Raw genomic sequence first — 24,891 nt, 5'->3', positions numbered from 1 at the left:
AGTCTAATACTAGCTAATGCTAATTATCTCATATTTTAAAAACAGAAATCACTCACAAACTTAATTGATAATTCCAACATCTCTCACTAAAAGTCGTTTTCTATGCTTTGAGAAACTCAAAATCCCTCTAAATCTAAAGAGCCTCTAAATTTTATTAGATACAATTTAATTATAGACTTAGGGCTTTCAAAGCATTAGGTTTCTTTCAAAATGTCAAAAAAAAAAACTCTCATGTCAGAATCATTTTAACTAATTTTGTTATTAACCTCACACCAAAAACTGACATTCTTTTAATAAGGATTATTGGCCTTTTTTTATATACAAACAATATATGCTACTTATAGAAAAGACAGGAAAAAATGAAAAACATTTTAAATCATGTAATCTTATCACACACTAGATAATTTCTAACATATTTATTTACCTCCATATTCTGAATTCATGTATAAGAATACATATATAGGCCTTTTTATATTATAAATACAAATATTATATATATATATTTTTTTGAGACAGGGTCTCACTTTGTCGCCTTTATCACCTCATACATTTCTGTTGGGCATTTTAAGTTGTTTCTTGGTTTCTCTATTATTAGCAGACACCATTGTGTTGAGAAGTCTTGCTTTTATAATAAAAGACTTTGCATTGTTTTCTTAGGAATAATTCTTAAACGTGGTCAAAGACTATGAACAATTTAAAGCTGATCATTCATGTTGCTGCCCAAAACTCACAATTTTTCTGAAAAGAGGCCTTTCGAAAGCCTCCTAAAACAATTCAAAATAATAATTGAGAACAGAGCATATTAAGTGGAGAGAAGAAGGAATATTTAGCTCATTTTCCGGATTGGCTGATGATTTTGTTTATAAATTGTACTTTGGCCAATATTTTGTAGGAAAAGAAAAAACTTGATTATAATTTAAAAGTTTCTAAGCAAACCTTAAAGACTATAAAGGCAACTGAACTTGTTATTTATTCTGCATTTTACATTGGTTACTAGTTTGTTAATGAAACAGTTCTTAAGAGTTGTTAAGCACTCCCAAAATTGGCAAAGGAAAAAAAAGTAACTATAATTAATGGATAAAATAATGAGCTACGTACCTGTTGAGAAATAAAACCAATCAAGACCAAATTTATAAAGGAAGGAGCACCAACATTTAAATTCCAAATAGCTCGAGTGATTGTAGGGAAATAAAAAGAGTATGATTATTTTAGTCCTCCAAAGAAAGGACAAGTAAATCAGAGGAAGCTGGAAGATAATATAACTTTATAAGATTGGTTGGTCACAGGTCCAAAAAAAAGTAGATATAAACGTAGGCTGAAAACGCTGGTGATTTTTTTTAACACAATTGTACCATCTAGTTTTTTTAATTATTATTTATTTATTTATTTATTTTGAGACCAAGTCTCACTCTGTTGCCCAGGCTGGAGTGCAGTGGCATGATCTCAGCTCACCGCAACCTCCGCCTCCTGGGTTCAAGCAATTCTGTGCCTCAGCCTCCCATGTAGCTGGGATTACAGGTGTGAGCAACCACGCCCGGCTAATTTTTGTATTTTTAGTAGAGACCAGGTTTCACCATGTTGGCCAGGCTGGTCTTGAACTCCTGACCTCAGGTAATCCACTCGCCTCGGCCTCCCAAAGTGCTGGGATTACAGGCGTGAGCCACAGTGCCCAGCCACCATCTAATTTTTAAACAGAAACCACAAGAATCTAGCCCCTGCTGGAGGAGAAACTTTAATTTTTCCTTCCATATATGTGTGTGATGGGTCTTTCCTGGTGACATATTAAGTAGGTAGTACTTGGGGAAATCCAAAACTATTAGTTTGGGGTTTGAACTCTGGACCGACGTTTTACGTAGAACCCTCCTGTGCATCCTGAAAACCATCCGTGTGTTTTCATAGCTCTAGAATGTAATAGAAACACTGCCACAATCTACATTTCAATTGCTTTTCCTGAAATGTAGAGGATGAAAAAAAAGGAAAGATAGCTATAGGACTCAGAAAAAATACTCATAGTTGCCTTTTGTTAATTCAAATGATCCTACAATTATTAGCTGTATTTCTATCACATTAGGAAGCAATGTTTATGCTTCTTTCTATAGATTTTGCACATCGCGGAGGGAAAACACTGCGATGATGACTTTTATTTATTTTTTTTTTTGAGACAGAGTCTCAGTCTGTTGTCCGGGCTGGATTGCAGTGGTGCGATCTCTGCTCACTGCAACCTCTGCCTCCCAGGTTCAAGCAACTCCCTGCCTCAGCCTCCCAAGTAGCTGGGATTACAGGTGCCTGCCACCACGCCTGGCTAATTTTTGTAGTTTTAGAAGAGACGGGGTTTCACCATCTTGGCCAGGCTAGTCTTGAACTCCTGACTTCGTGATCTGCCCGCCTCAGCCTCCCCAAGTGCTGGGATTACAGGCATGAGCCACCGCGCCCAGCCTGATGGCAATTTTAATACATAAACACTTACAAATAAGATGTATACAAGTATATTTAACCTAAAAGGCATATGCCATATTTGCTACAACAAATATCCATTACTATTATATTTTTAAAGTAGATATTATTATAGATATTTCTCTGATATTGCCAGATATTCTGTGTTTAGGAATATAGTGACAATATTGTTTTGGCACATATAGGAAATTGTGGTATTGTCAATAGGTAAGGGTTTTTCTGGCTTTTCCCCTCCTATTTCCTGTATGTGCCTCCAACCCTCTCTCCTACTTCCTTATCACATGAAGAAGACAGAGAAAGACTACTATTGACATAAATTTCAGCAAGTTACTGCCCAAAGAGTAGAGCTTGAGGAAAATCAGGTTTTATCAAGAAAAAGTATACCAAAGGGGACTTTTAGGCCCTGTAAAGGTTTTTGTAGTTGATTTTACATCATTTAAATTTGACTCTAAATATATTGAGTTTCCTTTTCCTTGTTAGAAGGAATAATTACAGGCATTCTTATGCTTCTCAACCACAGTTGGGATCATTTTCAGCTCAAAACTGGAACAAAGACCAGAAGAATTTTTTGTGGCAACTGAGAAAAAAAAATGCAAGAAAGGGAGAAAAAGGTTCATAGTAAGGGTTGTGTATTTTGAGTCTCTCAAGAAGGTGACAGCTGGACTTGGAGGGAAGACAAATTAAAAGTAAGGGTCCTGCCTGAAAGAAAGGAAAAGAGCCAAGAAAGAGATGTGTGCCAGTCCATTCTCTGCATGGGCAACTAGGTTGCTAGACATAATGACCTGGCAGGGGAAAATCATCTCCAGGAGGTAAGAGGAGTAGAGACTTTGCTACCAGCCTTTGGTGTACATGGAATATTTGTGTTTTGAGGGCTGTGACTGTATGATGCAATATTGTTATTAAAATAGATATTGAAACTTACAAGAAACCTAGTCATGGATGTGCAATAATTAAAATGGTTATAGACGTTAAGGCACACTGATTACAGGAACATATTTGTTATAGATTTTCCCTTTCTATCTCAAAGACAGATTTCCAATTTTTATGCTATCCCACACTAAGAGAACCTTGACTCACCATGTATTTAGTCAATTCACATTCTTTTTCTCTGGAGTGATGAAGATGAAGTGCATTTCTCTTTCTCATCCAGTGTCAATCCACTGTAAGACCGTGACATGAGAATGCGGCCTCATCTTACCACTTCCAGCAGGGTTGGCTAATTTAAACAGACGGGTTTGGGGTAAGTCTCCATACCCTGCCTGATACCACAGTCTGGGAGGACAGGAAATGAACAAAGCCGTGAGCTTTCAGCTGAAAACACTCAGTTCCCCAAATTGCAGGTCAGATACCCACTAATGGAAGATGACCAACTGGGCTTCTGTGATCAAAAGGCTACACAGGAAAAGAACTATCTTCAAAGTTATCAAAGCCCAACAAGTTCAGCTTCAGATAAGACAACTACATCTTACACTCAGAAGCGAGCACTTTACCCACTGGCTAATGCTAATGCCTTTCACCCTAAAAGCAGCTGGGCTGGGTCTCCAGTACATTGCTTAGGGGCATCAGCTGACCCCACGCTACTCACTACACTCTAGAGTTGGCCAGATCAGTGCTTACAACCTGCCTGCATTTTTCTTTTTCTTTTTCTTCTTCTTGTAAACTGAGTCTCACTTTATTGCCCAGACTGCAGTGCAGTGACACGATCTTGGCTCACTGAAACCTCTGTCTCCTGGGTTCAAGCGATTCTCCTGCCTCAGCCTCCGGAGTAGCTAGGATTACAGGCTCATGTGCCACCACGCCCAGCTAATTTTGTATTTTTAGTAGAGACGGTGCTTTGCCATGTTGGCCAGGCTGATTTCGAACTCCTGACCTCAGATGATCTGCCTGCCTCGGCCTCCCAAAGTGCTGGGATTGCAGGTGTGAGCCACCTCGCCTGGCCCTGCCTGCATTTCTTGTGCCACCCAAGGCATCATGAGCTGATAAGTAAGACATTAAAGTGGCATCTTGAGAGACTGCTTTCCCAAATGGGAACTGACCCTGGCTTCACATGAGAGAATCCAGAACTAAGGATTTAGAGCATTAATCATATGTTATCTGAAGGGAAACAACTCTAGCCCCACATGCTACTCATTTTAAGGATCTGATGCTATAAAACTACATATGTATCCGCCATCTTACCCTCATTTCAGCCATCAATTGGAGAAGCAGCATTTCTGTCTTTAGGGGCTTAATCTGATGTCAGTAATAACCAGAACTTCCTCTGCAATGCTCCCTCTGCTGAGGCCAGAGCTCCTCACATGAGGCCTCTGGATCCCTGAGAGTCCATGAATGGGTTTTGGAGGGTCCTTATATCCCCTAGGACTGTGCAGCAAATGTTCATGTCCCTGTATGAGAAAGTCTTTGGCTCTCATCACATTGTCAAACGAATCTGTGACCAAAAATAGTGATTAGGAAACATTGCTCCAAATCATAAGCCAGTCAGTCCATGAAAAACCCTGTTAGGTGGGGAATAGAACAGTCAGCGCGTGCTTGTAGAAAGAGGTCTGATTTCAGGTGTTAGACCCTTGCACATCCAACAGACCCTGTGAGTTGCGCCTCCAATGTTAAGATGGGTTGTTAACTTATCCTTGATTTACCACATCATGTCTCAAGAGATTAGAGGCCCTGACGATGGGGAATGTGATTAAAGTAAAAGAATCATCTCCACTGTAAGAAGAGCACGAGACATTGAAGGCTATTTGAAAGCTATTACAATCACTAAACTTCCAAAGCCAGGTGAAGCAGATAATCTCAGAACCGTGGCTACTGCGATGTCACTCACTTTCATATGTTTATTTTGTGATATAATGTTGTTGTGGCATAAGTCTAATTGTTATTACTACTTTGAGTACTGAGTTCTGTACGTAAAATACTACATTTCATCAAAAAATATACTTTCTTTTCTTCTTTAACATAATGTTATCATACAGTAAGGTCCAGAGTGTTTTCTGTCCACAGCACTCCCATATTCTACCACGGGTTTAATAACCACTGCTCAATGGCCTGAAATAGAATGTTTATGGGTCCCAGACTCTCCCCATGACCGTCTTTCTCTGTGCTTATAGTTCCCCTAGTCATGGCTACTTTTAATTGGTTCAAATGCTGAACAAAATTGTTTAACTGTGGAAAAGAATTTTGTGCCACAAACTATATTCCTTTAAGGAATATCATAAGTACAGCTTCCTGGTTTTTGCTGTTTGTTTCTATAACAAATAAATAACCTGTCCCTCTGGGCTTTCTCTGTTTTCATTCCCCTTTTACATTATAAGTCCTTCAATTCTGAACCTTTAAGTAACAGCTTCACCCTCAACACACACATACACACTCTCTCACACACACACACACTCACAGATATACCTTCCCTGGACAAAACCAAACTGTTATCTTTATTCCACTAGCGTTTCTCAAAGTGTAATCTGCAGGCAATTCACATCGGAGTCTTCATAGGGTGAGATATGCATAGGTTAAGAATGCATATTCCTGCCAACCTCCAGACCAACCGTATCAGAATGCATGGAGATGGAACCCGGATGCTAAATTAGTTAACTCTTCCCCCACTCATCCAGGTGATTCTTAAACACACTAGAACTTGAGAACTGGCCGGGCGCGGTGGCTCACGCCTGTAATCCCAGCACTTTGGGAGGCCGAGGCGGGCAGATCACGAGGTCGGGAGATCGAGACCATCCTGGCTAACACGGTGAAACCCTGACTCTACTAAAAATACAAAAATTAGCCGGGCATGGTGGCGGGCGCCGGTAATCCCAGCTACTCGGGAGGCTGAGGCAGGAGAATGGCATGAACCCGGGAGGCGGAGCTTGCAGTGAGCCAAGATCATGCCACTGCACTCCAGGCTGGGCAACAGAGCGAGACTCCATCTCAAAAAATAAAAAATTTTTAAAAACCCCTAAAAATAAATAAATAAAACTTGAGAACCATTGCTCTACAAAAATCATTTCCTCCCTGATTTCAGCCCCTATTTTTTTCGGGTCAAAATGGAGTTATTTACTTATCCATCTTGTTCACCTCTGACATCGGCATCTCCGTGTCTCTTCCTAAGAAACCTTCTCTCCCGTGTCTCTCTGGCCTTTGATGGTAGCTTTTCTCTGACTATTTCTCATTCCTTGAAGTCTACTTTAGCAAGTCCTCAGGACACAGTTACTTACTTCCTCCTCCTTAAGCTGCTCTAAAGAAACCCCTTTAGCATCCACAGCTCACACTGCCTAGCTCCAAACTCCCTTTACAATACCCTGCCCAGGGATTCACAGTAACATCTATTGGTTAAAGGTAAAGCCCCATGTGGTTCACAAAACTCATGGCCTTCCTCCTAAATATTAAAACTACTCAAGATCACTTATTAACAGGTGTTCTCCAAATTTCTTAAATGCACACATACCACGACTACAATAAACGAAATAAAAACAAATTCTACTATTTCACCATTCTAACATATCAAATGCTGTCATTTTTTTATGGCTCACATTTAATTCTTATTCATAACAAAATCAGAATGTAATTAAAATTTTTAATTCTGATTTTCTAACCTAACATCATATCAAATATATTTTCATAACCATCATAACTATGATTTTTAATGACTTTAAAACAACCCATGGGCTGTGCACAGTGACGTGCCTGTAATCCTAGCACTTCGAGAGGCCAAGGCAGGAGGATCACTTGATCCCAGGAGATGGAGACCAGCCTGGGCAACAAAGTGAGACCCTGTCTCTACAAAAAAAAAAAGTTAGCCAAGTGTGGTGGCCCACGCCTGTGGTCCCAGCTACTTGGGAGGCTAAGGCAGGAGGATCAAATGAGCACAGGAGGTCAAGGCTGCAGTGAGCTGTGATTACATCACTGTACTCCAGCCTGGGTGACAAAACAAGACCCTGTCTTAAAAAAAAAAAAAAAAACCTCATGAAGTTAATGTTGCCAGAATTCCTATTGCTTAGTGTTTAGGTTATTTTCAGATTTTGTTGCTATAAATGATAATACAGTGAATATGTTCATGCATATTATTTCTTTTTTCTTTGAATTATTTATTCAGAATAAATTTCCAGGGGTGGAATGAATGGATCAAAGTGTAGGAACACTTTAATGGTTCTTGGTACATATCGTCAAATTGCCATATTTGTATTTTACACAGTTCCTCAGTAGTATGCTAGTAAATGTTTAACAACATGCTTGCCCCCCGCCCCGAAAAAAAAAAGGTGGGGAGGCTGATTTATTGTGTTTGCTGATTTTCACAGTGTACTTTTACCATAGCCAATTTCAAGCCACCAACATGACATCACTGAATGCAAAATTGAAAAGAGATGCTCAGATAGCACAATATTATATAGCATTTCCATCACACAGATAAAGAGAAGTCAATAACTTCACTGGCTTGGAAAATTTCTGAAAATATTACAATCAGCACTTGCGAGCAAGCCTATTCTAGAACACCACTGTAAACATCTCCCTTGATATTTTGCAAGAGCATATCTTTTTTTTTTTTTCATTGAAATCATTGAAAATTCACCCTGTTCCCATCTGTGTGACAATGAGCATGCTTTTAGGTCCATAGATGATGCAAATAATGAATAAAACCTAATGCAAAAAAAAAAAAAAAAGGATAGAGTGAACATCTAACGCCTGTCTGGGTTGAATAATTCTGTCTACCCACCCTCAAGCATTCATTTTACGGTGTTTTTTTCCATGAGGTCATGTATACAAATGATTCAATCATTTATTTACTTAACGAGGCACTGAATGGATGACTATATGTAGTTCTCAGGCAAATGTGATGAGAACCATATCTTCTGTTTCTTAACCACTCTCTTCCTTGGGTTTCTTTTCTACGAAATGGGGAAGAGGTCACTGTGACTTCAGTTTTACAAGAAACTGAGTGCAGAGATAAGAAAGGTTCAACTTATGCTCTAAGAAGCACTTGAACATTCAATAATGCTCTGGAAATTTCTTCCAAAAGCAATTCATTAGTATTCTATTTTACCAGAAAAGAATGTGATTTGGCACTTTCGTTTGAAAGCAACATCCCCTCTTTGGGCTCCCCGGAATAATATATAGCTTCTACATGTATACAACACTTTGGTTTTTAAATTAGTGGTACCCTATGTTTGCATGTTAAAATATAGGTATGACTGAGCTAAACATCCTCACAAACTTGACCCAGTCACCCCACTCCCAATAACTCATCCCAAGGAATAAACTCAAGACAAAGGAAAATACTTTCTGTGTGAAGATATTAATCACAATAGAGAGTAGATCAATTTGCCTCATTTCAGCACTTACTCAACTTATGGTTTCTGGGGCCCTGGTAGGAGACTTCTGGATTCTTGGTTCCTAAATCCCCACCTGTAAAAAGACCACTTTCCAAGTTGTTTTGGGGCTTGTATTTTTTAATCACACAGATTCCTGGACCTCATGTGAGGGCTGGGGTATGAGACATGGAATTTCAGTTTCTTAAAAGCTCCCCAAGCAGTTTTGCTGTCCAGCCAGCTTTACAAACCACTATTCCACACTGAGACACCAGACACATGATCATGGTCTCTGAACAACTGTCCACATCCGGGGAACAGTATGACAACTTCTTGTGCAAGTCGTCAAAAGGTTGTTCAGGGCATTCAAGCAGTTGCTAGAGACAAATGGCTAAAGAGCCACAGAGGAGCCCTAAGTTTCTGGCACCCTTCCACCCCCCTGGGGTCATCCTTTCCATCTCTGACACCCTCCTTGCTCTCACTGCCCACCCCAGCCCCCCACACAGTCATGCTGCCTCCCAGCCTCCACCTGTGCACCCCATCCTGACTTGTGCCCATCCCTTTTCATACACAAAGCTCCAGAGTCTCCTCCCTTAGGACACCAGTGGGACTCTAGAAGGAACACTATCATGGTTTGACTCAAGTCATCTGCACACATAATTAGGAATCCCCTGTACAATTAACACGCCGGGTGGATTTGCATTTTTTTAAAGGAGGCTTTTAATCCAAAAAAATATTTATAACCTAGAGAGTGGAATGGGGAAGCAGGATGCTTTTTAATCTTGGCTTTCACCCAGATCCAAGCATCCCAAACCCAAATAAGCACTCACTGCCACAATGATCCCCACTCCTAAGTAGAAATGGAATTTTAGCTGTGCCTTGCTAGCACTAAAATTAACACATTGTAAGATAAAATAATTTAATTTAAACTGGGCAAGGAAGAAAGGTCATGCTCTCTGCCTCTAATGAAAAGCACCTCTAGAATTCCACCCCAAGCATTCAGAGAGCGACGTCAACCAAGGAGGCCCACAAGTAATGCAGTGGATACTCAGAGGACCTCTTTCATAAGCTAGAGAAACTGTTACCAAACGGCTTAAAATAGCAGTTTCCAAGCTTGTTTTCCTTCTTTCATATATATTCTTACTAGAAAAACACCCGACCCCTGTGCCTTGTCCATATTTGGTGCTCAAAAAACGTTAATTCCCAGCCTCCTCCTGTCACCCTACTTTCCCTGGAAAGGAATGTTGGGATTAGGAGAGTTAGCTTTGCAGGCTTCTTGCTCTTAAGCCAGGGCTCATAACACCTTCATTTGTGGCAATAGCCAAGTCCTTAATAAGAATCATAAGAGTTGCATCTATTGAGAGATTTTTTTTTTTAATCAGGCACTAGGCTACATGCTTTATGTATTTTTATCTTATTTCATCTCTACAACAACCCTCTGAGGTAGGTATTTTCAGTTATTATTACTGTTATTAGAGCTATTTGTGAATTTCTTTTTAATCTGAGCGTTGAAAAGTAACTTCTCTGAGGTTCCCACAGCCCAGAAATGATAGAATGATAGAATGGGGATTCGACGCAAAGCGATCTGGTTCGAAAGTTGGGTTCTTATTCACCGTGCTGTATGTTTGTTATTATATGGGTTCAGATATTTTATGGTCCAGAAAAAAAGTGTCTGAATTATTATGATCTACTGACTCTCTAAACAACGTCCAGAAAAAGAACAGAAGCATACCCATGCCATCTCATTTAGACATGCAAAGAAAGTAGCACATATTTCATGGGATTTGGGGACTGGCTTTTGAGGAATAGAGACTTGCTTATCATTCATCAACCAACTCGTCCTCCAAAGAGGAAGGCCACTTTAATTTCTGGATAATTGAAGGGCCTCCTTAAAATGTAGAAACCAGATGTAGAGGTCTTACTGGTACCCCGAGCCACACGAACCTTTCTCTGCATAAATGATGTCCTAAGGGAAGACAGTAGAGGGCAAATGGAGGCCCACAGCCAGGCGTAGGGATGCAGAAAGCAGCCCCAAGTGGGAAGAGGCCACGCTCGAAAAGCTCCCTCTCACGTGGAATTCTGCTAGTGCCGTGAGAGCCGAGGAGGAGCAGCCGCAGGGCAGAAGGAGACCAAGGACTATTGAATGGGGTCACTTCTCCCCAGTGCCTGCAAGGTCCTTGCTTTTGTGTCCACACCCTAACTGTCTAATCTGATTTCCTGCAATGTGTAAAACAAACTGTCTTCTCTTCTCCAGTGTCTCTTCAACTGGCCTTATCATCGCCAGGTCAGTCTCGCCTTTGTGCCTTTGCCCACAAGGTCCTCCCAGTCTGAAATCACCTGCCCCTTCTCCTTCTACTGACACTTCGCATCCTTCCAAAGCCCAGATCTTCCCGACAACTCCAGTTTGCCCCCAGGCCCCCTCCATGGAATTCACAGAACTCTTCAAGCCTGTGCTGCCCTGCTCATCACTGAATTCTCATCTTGCATTGCTTCCTAAATTTTACTTCTTATCACAACTACCAGATTATAGGGTCCTTTGAAGTAGAGATTTTAAAAATATTTCTCTTATATCCTCCACAGCACCAGCTTAGAATCAATAAGGGATCACCAACTACTTGTTACCTGCTTGAATACATCAACGGCAACTTTCGTTTAGTAAAGCACCTACAACCGGTGATTTCCCAAACTTTGTTTAGTTACAACTCAGGCTACTGACTGGTACCTCGTAGCATATCTCCAAATCAAACCACCTCAGAAGAAAAGTTTAATTTAATTTAAAAATACATATTATACATCATAGAGCACTTTTGGGAAATGGGCATTAACATTGGCAATAGGTGAAAAACACAAGCTAGAAATTCCAGATTGAAATCTACATCATTTAGACTTCGGTTCTGCTTCTTTTCTGAACTAGACAACTTTAAAATTCATATTTGCACAACTTAGAGAATCTTTAGATTTACTTCATCAAACCTTGGGTAGTATTTAAACTACCCGTACAGTTGAGCTCAGCCACAGTCGCAAGCATATGCATTCTCTAGAATATCTGGAGAACCAAAAAGCCAACTATTGTAACTTTTCATGTTTCAAAAATCTTGTTAGGACTGTAGTGAGAGGCAGTGAATATCAAAGCAACACTCCCCCACCCGACCCCCGTCCCCCTATAAATTGATTCTACACCTTACAGCAGGTAGATCAGAGTCATTACGATGTTTGGCCTAGAGTAAAAGCTAAATAAAATTAGAAAAATTTCTTTTGACACCAGAGAAATACTTTTAAGGAAGCAAAATCCTTACCTGTTGCAGAATGCCGCAGAAATTTCTTGACAGTAAAATGACTGACTCCGGAAATCAAATTTGTTCAGCAAAAGGAGGTGAAAACAAAAGCGGCCCAAGCCTTTTCACTGTGGTTGATTTCCTCCTAGGATCAACCTCTCCCTCGTTCCCGATAATATTAACTGATTCACACTGGAAGAACTGAAAATACAACTGTTGGGCTGGCAGGGAGTCCACCGCAAGATGGTTGGGTTTAGTGTGTGTGAGGCAGCAGGAGCAATCCGAATGTGACAAAAGAGATTAGCAAGTTCCTGTGCCTAAGTCAATTTCCTGTAGCCGGCTTCTCCGCAGAGGGGGTTTCATTTGTGTGGGTTTAGGGGGGTGTGTGTGCACGTGCGTTTCTCTCCATTAGAATATGAAACTTCCCCAGATCAGAGGCAGAATAAGGCCTTTGCCGCACCACTGGGTTTGCGTTTAATTTATTCCCCACCCCACTCCGAGACTGTGTTTCTCTCTCCCTTAGCCTCATTTTCCTCCAGCAAAGCCCTATGTAAAACTGAAGAAAGGAAGACTGAAGAGTCCAAATGACTCCTCATGGAAGTAAAATTACCAAAAAAAAAAAAAAAAAAGTCCATGCCACTGACCAATCTTGGTTAATTTGAGCTTAGGAAACAACATCTTAGAACTTTCCCCCCATCAGCTTGGGGAAAACAAGAGGTGGATTGTCTGCTTTGCTTTGCTGCATTAAAAACTATCAAATAATATTTTGCAAAGAACAGATGCAGGCATAGTGAGAGTTCAAGCAGCCCCCGCAGTGCGTTCACCCCTATATGGACGAGCACCTGGGCTGGGAGGTACCTGGCGATGAGTTGTTTTTTCAGACTCCTCAGAGTTTCATTATTTGCCTGAAAACACAAGTTTATTTGTTTTGTCCTAATGGGCAATCCAGGTGTAGAGACCATCTGCAACTACTTAGGTTATGGCTAATTGCCTAACCCAACAAATTGAACTTCTGTGATGTGGTCACAACCCCCTGTGCCCCAAATCCCTGAATAACTGTTGATGCTACTGCTCACGGTGATAGCTTGGTCAAAATACCTGCCGATCATAAGGATAAAGTCAACTCCATGCCTTTTATTTTATTTTATCAGTGCATCGGCCTCACACTCAAAGATCTGAGTTTCATTGAGCTGCGTTGGGACCAGACATCAATATTATTTTAAACCCCTCTGATTATTCTAAAGTACTGCTGCCACACTAATGGATGAGAAAGAGGAAAGAATATTCCATGTAGAGGCAAATAGTATGTGCAAAGGCCCTGAGGTGGGAAAGAGGTTGACATGTTCAAAGACGTGAAAGCAGATGACTGTGCTTGCAGCATAGTTGTAGAGGGAATCAATGGTACAAGGTGAGCATTCTTATCAACAGACACCCAATTACCACGTTCACAAGACTTCCACATGAATCCAAGTGTCAATTTGTTAATGCACAGTAAGAACTCAATCTGCCAGCTGAGATCCTCGAGCCTTCTGAAGAGCACATTATCTCCTAGAAAATCCTCTGTGGGAGGCCAGGTGCAGTGGCAGTGGCTCACGCCTGTAATGCCAGCACTTTGGGAGGCCAAGGGGGGAGCATTGCTTGAACCTAGGAGTTCGAGACCAGCCTGGGCAACATAGTGAGATCCCATCTCTACAAAAATTAGCTGGGCAACATCTGTAGTCCCAGCTACTCAGGAGTCCGAGGCAGGAGGATTGCTTGAACACATGAGGTTGAGGTTGCAGTGAGCTGTGATCCACCACCACACTCCAGCCTGGGGACACAGCAAGACCCTGTCTCAAAAAAGAGAGAGAGAGAGGGACAGAGAGAAGGAGGGAAGGGGAGGGGAGGGGAGGGGAGAGGAGGGAGGGAGGGAGGGAGGGAGGGAGGGAGGGAGGAAGGAAGGAAGGAAGGAAGGAAGGAAGGAAGGAAGGAAGGAAGGAAGGAAGGAAGGAAGGAAGGAAGGAAGGAAGGAAGGGAAAGAAAGGAAAGAAACGGAAAATCCTCTGTGGAAAGCCAGATCACCATGGTGATGTTATCAGCTGAGCAGAACATAAGCTTGTGGATATTTTCTTTATTTACTTCTGGTTTTGTTCATCAAAGGATTTAGAGCATCTTGCAAAAATACTTACACCTTAGCAAAATGAAACTATTAAAAACAAGAAATTTGAAAATGAGGCCAAGAGAAGTAAAGACAAAAATGACACTAAAACTGGGGGTGAGGTTAATTACAGAGAATGTATGCCACGTGGTTCTATGCTCTTCACCAACTGGTATGAAGCAGGAAATACCACCACACAGAAAACTCATTGCCCGCGGGAGAAACATAAACACATAGCTCAGAATCATGAGGTCTTCCTGGCTCCCCAGTGCTGAGATTAAAGAGAAACTTTGCCCCCTGGATTCCCATAGAGAAGACAACAAGGCTGAAGTGAAACACCGTGTTTAGACTCCACGCAGCCAGCCACAAGTCTGTGAGGTGGTTCCTTATGCTGTTCCTCCATGTATAGTGATTGCATCTCACTGAAAAGTTTACTAAAAGCAACTCCAGGGTGTGTAGCAGGGAGAGTGCAGCAGGAGATTAATAAGAGTGTGCCACCCCACAACACCACTTTGATGTTCCAGTTTTATCCAGAGATGAAAAATGACTTCATGGGCCGGGCACAGTGGCTCACACCTATAATTCCCACACTTTGGGAGGCCGAGGCAGGCGAATTGTTTGAGCCCAGGAATCCAAGACCAGCCTGAGCAACATAGCGAGACCCAGTCTCTAAAATAACAATAACAATAATAATAGGCCGAGTGCTATGGCTCACGCCTACAATCTTAAAACTTTGGGAGGCCGAGGAGGGCGGATCTCTTGAGGTCAGGAGTTCAAGACCAGCCTGGCCAACATGGTGAAACCTCGTCTCTACTAAAAATACAAAAATTAGCCGGGCACGGTAGCTCATGCCTGTAATCCCAGCTACTCGAGAGGTTGAGGCAGGATAATTGCTTGAACCCAGTAGGCAGAGGTTGTAGTGAGCCGAGATCACACCACTGCACTCCAGCCTGGGCAGCAGAGTGAGACTTCAACCTAAAAAACAACAATAATAATAATAATAATAAAGAAAAATGATTTCAGATATGCTTCAGAAAATTCAGGATAAAAAGTTTGTCTCATCCAAGTTTCTAAAAGATTTAAAGGGGCAAAGAGTTCAAAATTGGTTGCCCCTCCAACAAGAGATCCAGTGTCCTTTAAGGGGGACACTGTCTCCCCTTCAGAAAGCAGAGGAGTCAGACAAGGACAGCTGCCTGTATGGACAGACCCCCTCCATCTCCTAAGTAGAAGGGGAGATGAAGCTCTGCCGTTTGGGAAACAAAGCAAGAAACGCCACCAGCATGATTTATAACGAGCTACAGGCCTCAGGCCTTGTACTATTTTCTGCACGAAAGTGGAGACGTACTCCAGAGTCAGGATGGACTGGGTGTGTCCCACCCCATCCTGGAAAGGACTAGGAAGGGCATTGTCATACCGGGCTGCGAGACCCCTGTCCCTTTCACCCCCTGGCTGACCACCCTTCTGCTTCTGAAGAACTGGTTTTCTGTGCCTGGAATTGCCAGTTTTAGATGATCTGGTACAGTCCAGTGTTGGGTTTCCTCCTGCTCCTGACTTACACGCCTCTAATCTTCACACACTTTAATCTCAGAGAGGATTTTCTTAGGGGGAGGGGACAGGGGGTTGCTATCTAATTTTCTTCCTTCCTTGAAAATGTCTTTTTGGTGTTTCTCTCTTTCTCTCTCTCTCTCTCCCCACTCCCCTCCTCCCCCACACCACCCCTCCTCTCCTCTCTCTCTCTCTCTTGCTCTCGTTCTTTTAACAGACTTTTAACCGACAGGGGTAGTGGTGAGGGGAGGAAGCAAACGCTGAAAATACATGCAAACATTCACAGACACACAAGCACCCAAGCCCCAGGGCGTGTCCCTTCTGACACTGTGCAGTCTGTCCTTGGGATGGGGTCGGGGGAAATCCTGGGGACTTCAGAGTGGCAGGAGGAAGGAAACCATGGGTCCACAGTTCATAACTGGGAATCAGAGTCCCCCTCTGAACCATCTTCCAGGAAGCCATCTGTAGCCACCACCCACCTCCACTGCAAGCCCAGTGAGGTGCCCTCCCAAGGGCTCCATAGCACGTCGTGTTAACACGGCCGGAGCACTCACCAAATGGCCCTGCAGTGTTCACTTCAGAGGTTCCAGGGCTCAGAGTCCAGCCTTGCCCACTCAGAAATCCAAGGTACTGAACAACCACTTTCTGATCAATAGATTGATGCTCCCATCTCACAGCTTCACAGCTGCCCTTTATGGTAAACACTTTAAACCCTATTTTAACAGCCAAGGAAACAGAGACTTCAGCTGGTTAAATGATTTGCATAAGACCCTATGGCCTAAGAAAACCAGAACCAAGATTCACCCCATTCATCTGTCCTGGCTGTCACTCCCGCTGCCTCCCCACAGAGAGAACTGAACCACCGTGGGCAAGGAGGAGCAGCCAGAGCCCCAAGGCCCAAGGCCCATTTTCTTGGCCCTAAACATGCCCCCTCCAGGATTCCCTGTGCAAACGGTCTCCTTCAGGTCAAGGTGAAAAAGCAAAGACTTACTTTCTCAAAACCACCTTCATCAAAAATGTTCTCTGATATGGCAAAAGAACAGCTTACTTTTATTTTAATAGTCTCCTGTGAACAAAGACCTCTTTTACTGAGGTTTTTTAAATAATATGACAACTACTTGTGTACCCTGAACTCATGCATAAGTACTATGTTTGCTCATTGCAAAGGTGTTGTGCCACTTACGCCAGCAAAAACTCTTAATGACAATTGTAATTGTATGAATAGTAAATCTTAGAAACCTTGAGACTTGAACCATCTACTAAATTATTTCAACGCTGGGTTAGTAAGATGCCTTTCCCTCCCCCTTGCTATTAGCATATTAACTGAAATGATTTAGATTCAGTGGGTAGCTTTTAATGTTTACACAGACCCTCATTTATGCCACCTAATAAAATATTTCAGTGAGTTGTGAAGATAGGTAATAAGTACTAAAACCTTGTCTGAAGGCTTTGAATTTCAAACTCAGGCCGTTAGTCGTATTGCAATTATTCTCACCCAGCTCCCCACTGGATGATGAACAACTGTATTAAAACAAAATATCCTTTCTTTCTGATTGAGAGATTTCATGATGGGAACTATAAAATGTTAAGAGAATGATCTTAATTCTGATGTAACTTTTAGTGTAAAAATACATTCATATAAAATACTTTTTAAATTCTGAATATTGAAATAGCTTCAAAATGCCACAGGCTAGAAATCTCATGGGTGATTTCCTCTTTATGCATTTTAATTCATTATTAAAAAAAAAAAAAACAGCCTCCCTAACCAGATAATAGCATCTGAAACATCTTCTAGCTTCCCTCTTATTGCCACAACCATAAAAACATCATTTCCCCTGCTGTTATTCTCATCATTTATTTTCTCTTTAAATATGTTAATGTATCATAACATATTGCTTTTTGTTTCAGTGAATATTTGGTTCTCAGGATTCTTAACTGCCATGTTTATTCTGGTTTGTTTGCCCTGGATTACTGTGTTGATCTAGCAAACATTCACATCCTGGTTCCTTTTATTGCAGAGCCATAATTCATAAGAAGACAGGGTCTTGTTGCGGAAGATGATAACACCCAAAGTAATAATTCAAGCTGTGGCTCTAAAGTTATGATACAACTTTTTTTAAAAAGCCTGTCAGAGCAGAGCAAATGTAGTCAAATGACCGTTTCCCTTCAAAGCAGTCCCTCGATAGCTGATGCACTTTTGCAACATCACAGACATTAGTCAAAGTGCATTTAGACCCTTTTTACAATATCCTTGAGAGACAGCTTAATAAACTACAAAACAAAACCAATATCTGCATTCTGTTCACAACTTGTTTTTGACTCAAAATAGTACACGGCTTTTTAACCCACCTTATTCACTGGATGTAGCTCCGAATGGCTGTCTCCTAAAATCAAATCCACTCTATAAGGAAAAAGATTTTGCCATCGTTGACAAAGTTTTTAAAGATTGTGTGGCAGGCTCTGAGAGTGAGTCCAGAGGAGGAGTTTAAAATGTGGTGTTAGTAAGAGCGGTATCTTTGGGTCAAGGGCCCGAGCTCCTAGGGAATGACTGCAAAGCACAGGACATGCACAGTGATGTAGAAATTGATCAGCGTGAAGAGTGAAGAAGAAGGTCATCATTGCTTCTTCTCAAACTCTTGTCTTACTCGTTGCATTGATAGGGATCTTCAGTTTGAGCACAAACATCACAGGGTAACTGCAACCCAGCACATCTGCTCACAGCGGGCGTTGCAAACATTTCAGTTGTAAGGCAGGGCAGACCGAGTGTTAATTTGCCATCTTTTCAAAATAACAGATCTCCTCACTGTTCTGTAAGGAACAGGTTGAAGCTTACACTGAAAGGCAATCTGAAATTTTGGAGAAAGTATACATTTGGATTCAGACAAAGCAAGATTCGAATCCCGGCTCTGCTTATTACTAAGGATGAGGCCCTGGTCTGCCCAACTGCAAAACAGGTATAATATCTAACTTGGAAGAGTTCTATTTAAAAAAAAAAAAAAAAAAAAAAAAATCTGACTCGTGGTTGGAATACAGTGAGTGCTCAATACATAGTGGCTGTTATTAGCCACTCCTGTTTTGGATTTTTGCTTTCTGGAGTTTTTTCCCCCTCCATCCCTCTTTAAATAACAACTGTTGAATTGAAAAATTTGAGAAGCTTTGGCAGGGCCCGAATTCACGTGGAATAAAGTCACAGAAGCTCACATATCACTCAGAGGATTCTAATGTCATGTGTTTATTGTCACAATGAGTTAAAAGGATACAGAAAATTTAAAATCAAATTGTTAATGATATTTTATTCCTTTTGCATAATCTGAGCAATGCAGAATCTTCAGAGGTGCCTCCTGAAGCCATCTGGTTGCCCCATTACAAATGCCCTAAGATAAATGAGAATTTATCCTTTCATTCAACAAATATTTACTGAACACTTGCTATAATACTTATTGAGCACTGGGCTAGGTGCTAGGGAGATAGCAGCGAACAACAAGAACAAAAATAGCCTGCTCGCCTGAGTTTATATCTACGTATTAGGAAGACAAGCAATGAATACGAAACTCTAGTAGCAGAATATGTTACAGTGAGCTAATTACTAAGAAGAAAAGCAAAGTAAGGAAGGGGGATAGAAAACTTGGAGGGTGCATATTTAAAAAGGATGGTCAGGAACGTCCTTGATAGAAAGATGAAAAATGTGAAGTCTTTTAAAAAATATCCTAAAGCCATTTTAATGTTCAATGGTCTTATTTTTTGTGTGTGTGTGTGTGTGTGTATCTGTGTGTGTGTGTGTGTGTATGTGTGTTTGAGACAGACTCTCCCCCTGTCGCCCAGGCTGGAGTGCAGCGGCACAATCTCTGCTCACTGCAACCTCCACCTCCCGGGTTCAAGCGATTCTCCTGCCTCAGCCTCCTAAGTAGCTGGGATTACAGGGGCCTACCACCATGCCCCTGTAATTTTTGTATTTTTAGTAGAGATGGGGTTTCAGCATGTTGGCCAGACTGGTCTCAAACTCCTGACCTTAGGTGATCTGCCCCCCTTGGCCTCCCAAAGTGCTGGGATTACAGGCGTGAGCCACCGCGCCTGGCCTATTTATGTTTTTTGAGACGAAGTTTTTGCTCTGTTGCCCAGGCTGGAGTGCAGTGGTGCCATCTCAGCTCACTGCAACCCCTACCTCCCGGGTTCAAGCGATTCTCTTGCCTCAGCCTCCTGAGTAGCTGAGATTACAGGAGCCCGCCACTACGCTGGGCTAATTTTTATATTTTTAATAGAGACAGGGTTTCACCCTGTTGGCCAGGCTTGTCTGGAACTCCTGACCTCAGGTGATCCACCCCCCTCGCCCCCCCAAAGTGCTGGGATTACAGGTGTGAGCCACCACAGCCCGCCATAATGTTCAATGGTCTTTATCATCGGCATAAATCCGTAGGTTTAATGATCATCAGGTATCACCAAGTCCTGGCTCCTCCTTGCTGATGCACAGTCCACTTCCTGTTCTGCCCATACCTGCGAGCGGGAGAAGCTGACCATGCAGCTTTACCCGGGGGCCAAGTTGGTGCTCATCTTTCAGCCCCATTCCTCCACTTCACTGCTCAGTCTTCCACCTTTCTGAGTCCTTTCTGAGTCTCTTCTCTGAATCCTTGAAAGTCTTTTCCATCACAGACTGCCATGGAGAGAACTATAACCAGAGCCAAGTACCTAGTGGAAAATTCCAGGGTTGTAGGATTGTAGGAGCTTTTTCAAGACGCAGCACCACCATGCTGCCTTCTTCTTCAGCTTGTTATTCTCTGTTCCCTTGATGGTGTTTTGTTTTGTTTTGGTTTGGTTTGGTTTGGTTTTTGAGACGGAGTCCCGCTCTGGCGCCAGGCTGGAGTGCAGTGGCACGATCTTGGCTCACTGCAACCTCCGCCTCCCAGGTTCAAGCAATTCTCTTGCCTCAGCCTCCTGAGTAGCTGGAATTACAGGCACACACCACCATGCCCAGCTAATTTTTTTGTATTTTTAGTAGAGACGGGGTTTTGCCATATTGGCCAGGCTGGTCTCAAACTCCTGACCTCAGGTGATCCACCCACCTCGGCCTCCCAAAGTGCTGGGATTACAGGCATGAGCCACCGCACCCAGCCTCCCTTGATCTTTGTAATCAGGGCATACTGATAATTTCATAATAATGGTCACACTGGCTTACCATTTATTAGGCACTACATTAGTCAGTTAAGCACTTTTTTTTTTTTTTCTGAGACAGTCTCACTCTGTCACCCAGGCCCGAGTGCACTGGCGCCATCTCAGCTGACTGCAACCTGCGCCTCCCAGGCTCAGGTGATCCTCCCAACCTCAGCCTCCTGAGTAGCTGGGATCACAGGCACACACCACCCCGCCCAGCTAATTTTTGTACTTTTTGTAGACTGGGGTTTCCCTATATTGCCCAGGCTGGTCGGAAAATCCTGGGCTCAAGGGATCCACCTGCCTCAGCCTCCCAAAGTGCTGGGATTGCAGGCGTGAGCCACTGCATCCGGCCCAGTTAAGCACTTTATATGCATTTTCCCACTTAATCATCCCAATAATTATTGGGCAGGTACCATTGTTATCTCCATTTGCAAAGGAGGAAACTGAGGCACAGAGAGATTAAGTATCTTGTTCAGGGCCATATGGGCAATAAACAGCACAGCCTGATTCCATAGTCTACCTTTGCACATCTTCATGGTGGTAGCCAGTTGACTTCTGCCAATATCTTTGGTATCCTTGACTTCAGGCTGCAGCTACATCATTTAAATATTACTTGTTAGGTCTCTCCACTAAGTGAGTACCCCAACCACTCAAGCTAGTTTGCCTGATCCTGAATTCCAAATGGCTTATTGACAAAGATCAATTTTCAACTTCAAAGGCTACTATTATTCTCATCCAAAAGAGAAGAAACATTTTCTTTTGTTGTTGTTGTTGTTGTTTTTTCCTCCCTCCTCCAGAAGAAACATTTTCCTTTGCCCTCTCTCTGTTCCTTGCATTTTTAAAGAATGGTTCTTTGCCTCTTTTTGTCTTTTTATTCCTAAGATGCCTGTAATTTCCTGGGTTAGCGCAAGTTTTAGACATTCATTTTTAAATACCATTTTTATTAGCTATCACCATCATACAACTAAGCAAAAGGAATTCCACCCACTAACGCACAGTTTCTGCTGATAATGTGAACGACATGTGTGAGAATGGCTTTCATCTGCCCTCCTGAGTTTTGGAAGATGTTACAGACAAATGCTGATTTATAGATGAGATGTGTGATTGTCTTCTGAAAGTCACTCAAAACTAGAATTGATATGACTTGTCAATTCATAATCTGAACAGGTTAGCTCTCTTAAGTGAATAAAATGCATCTTAAGCTGGGCACAGTGGCTCACGCTTGTAATCCTAGTGCTTTGGGAGGCCAAGGTGGGAGGATCACTTGAGCCCAGGAGTTTGAGACCAGCCTGGGCAACATAGCAAGATCCCATCTCTGCAAAAAATAGAACAATTTTAAAAATAAATAAATAACTGCGTCATATAGTGACATATAACCAACACAAGGAAGTCAGGTATGTCCTGAGTTGGAAAGTAAATGACCAGTGTCATTTTAATTACACGTAGCCATTTAAATTTTTTTTGCACAAATGTCCAGAATGTGTACAGATTTTTGGTTTTGGGTGAATGTAGGTTTTGTTTGTTTGTTTTTGGAGATTCCATTTACAGTATTAAATTGGTTGAGAAAATCAGCTTACCAGAACACAGCACACTCCTTAAGTTTTCCTTACTTCAAGAGAAATTTTATATTTGACCTGTCGGCAAATCAGGAATAATCTGGCTAAAGCTTTGGGAAGCCAGATTCAGATTAGCATATCCCTTCTTCCTCACCAATTAATTTCTTGTCTTGGAGGTATTCCCTGCTCAAGATAAATGATAAATGTTGAGTCAGTTAAGTAAAATTGTGAATTTCATTCACTTTATTACTGATGCAATTATCATGAAAAGAACCAGCTTAAAATATCTGTGTGAAAATGCGTACTTATTTATAAATTGCAATTGGGCCCATAGATAAAAAACAACAACAATGACAACAACAAAATATGTCATCCAGATGAGACTTGACACCAGTTGGCATGACTTATCAGGAAAAATAGTCATGGGCTCAATGAAAGAGAGACAAGTATGGGCACGAGTCAACCATGTTCTTCTTGAAGGCAATGATTTCCTTTCTTTGCTCCTCGTGGCTCAGTCCCAGGAGGCAGACAATATCAGCTCACTGCAAATCAAAAAATCTTTAATGACATGGGAACATGCTCACAATATACTGTTAAGTGAAAAAAGCAGGTTACAAAACAAATTTGGATTCAACTTGTTACACACACACATGCCAGTGTTTATAGAGGCAACCTGTAGGTCAGGGGTCCCCAATCCTGGGGCTGCAGACCAGTACCCATCTGTGGCCTGTTAGGAACTGGGCCCCACAGAAGGAGGTGAGCTGTGGGCAAGCGAGTATTTCAGGCATGAGCCATGCTGCCCAGCCACATATTTCCCAAATGTTCTATAATGAGCATCTATCATTTAGATTAACCAGATGAAAAGTTGTTGTTCCTTTTTTATTTTTCTTAACTTCATTGAGCAAGTCTACCTAAGTTTTCTCTATAAACCCTTGTCATTGCTTCGGTCACAATGTTTTACATAATAATCAGTGATTTTTATAGCAGTTGATTCTCAGGGGAGAATCACTGAACCACAGCTAAGCATAGCAAAGTCATCTTCCTCATTACTCAGCTTACACAAGTTCATATTTAGAGGATTCCAACCCGATGCCAATTCAAACTTCCAGACAGACTCCAAAAACAAGGGATTCCAGAGGCTTTTGCATCAAACCTCTTAGAAGCCCTGTCTTAACTTTCCCTTAAAATGGAAATGATACCTGGGAAACACATCCTGGGCAATCTCAGTAGCTTTCTCTTCTCATGGGAAGATAAAGGAGTACTCAAAAATAAAAAAGTGAGGTTTCCGGGAAATTAACTCAGTGTCTGTGCTCAAAAAGAAAGAGGTAGTGGGAAATGCTTGAGGCTCATTAGAGGAAAACATGTTTGTGACAAGTGCAGTCAAGGATTGCAAGGTCTGGTTTCAAACTAAGCCTGCTGCGTTCTCATTATTATTATTATTACCTAAATTATTGTAGCTGTGCATTTTTTTAATCATTTAAAAGAAAAGGAAGTATTTTTGTAATTTCTCCTAAATGAGTACCTTCCTGCTTAAATGACATTTTAAATTATACATACAATTTCAAGATTCATCATAAACAAATGTTTTTTGCTTTTTTTAAAACCACATAAACCTTTTAAAAAGTAAAATTTCTATTAAAATGTTTTTTCCAAACAATAAATTTAAGTTCTCAAATGTTTACCAAAAACAAAACAAGCTTTACAATTTTGAGCAAACCTATCTCTATAGTATTTATTATTCGAAATAGAAAATAAAATTGTTTTTGTTCTCTAATTCTTGTCTTTTAATCTTCTAAATATAAAATAATGAGATCTCTAAAAATACTTTGAAAGGATATTCACATTACTAAGTTTTCTTTTAACTTTAAATTTTTGTCTTTCAAATTCAATTTACAATATCCTTTTATATTATCATTTATCACAAGAAAACCATAAAACAGCAAAAACCACTATTACTATTATTACAACATCTTCACTTTATAAATGAGAAAAGTGAAGTTCAGAAAGGTTAAGCAACTTACATAGGGCCACACAGCCAATGAGTAAGGGGACTCCCTGAATCAATTTACTTCTACAGTATTTCCCCTTACAGAAGACAAATTACTTTTCAAATTAATTCATTATAGTACAACAAGAGGTACACATCAAATGGAAGGGAAACATGCAAAAAATAGAGAACAACTGTTATTTTTAAAGGGACATAGATTTATTATTACAAAAGTAAGCTATAAAATTAAACTATCTGTACAGTGAAATCTCAATTTATTTTTTATTTTATTTATTTATTTATTTATTTTTTGAAACAGAGTCTCACTCTGTTGCCCAGGCTGGAGTGCAGTGGCAAAATCTCGGCTCACTGCAACCTCCACCTCCCAGGTTCAAGCGACTCTTATGCCTCAGCCTCCCGAGTAGCTGGGATTACAAGTGTGTGCCACCACGCCCAGATAATTTTTGTGTTTTCAGTACAGATGGGGTTTCGCCATGTT

General features: G+C 41.4%; 1 protein-coding gene across 2 annotated transcripts in view; it reads right to left on the bottom strand.

Moving 5' to 3' along the window:
- Positions 1-12,429, bottom strand: part of RHOH (ras homolog family member H) — a 48,250-nt gene extending 35,821 nt beyond the window's left edge. For both annotated transcript variants that reach the window (XM_054553841.1, XM_054553840.1), the window contains exon 1: positions 12,041-12,429. The gene's annotated coding sequence lies outside the window, so the exon portion shown is untranslated. The remainder of the gene's footprint in view (positions 1-12,040) is intronic.
- Positions 12,430-24,891: the final 12,462 nt, after the last annotated feature.

Source organism: Pongo abelii, chromosome 3, assembly GCF_028885655.2.
Source record: "Pongo abelii isolate AG06213 chromosome 3, NHGRI_mPonAbe1-v2.0_pri, whole genome shotgun sequence".
NCBI lineage: Eukaryota > Metazoa > Chordata > Mammalia > Primates > Hominidae > Pongo > Pongo abelii.
Note: the sequence above shows the minus strand (reverse complement) of the source record. Positions and strands in the feature narration are given on the sequence as shown.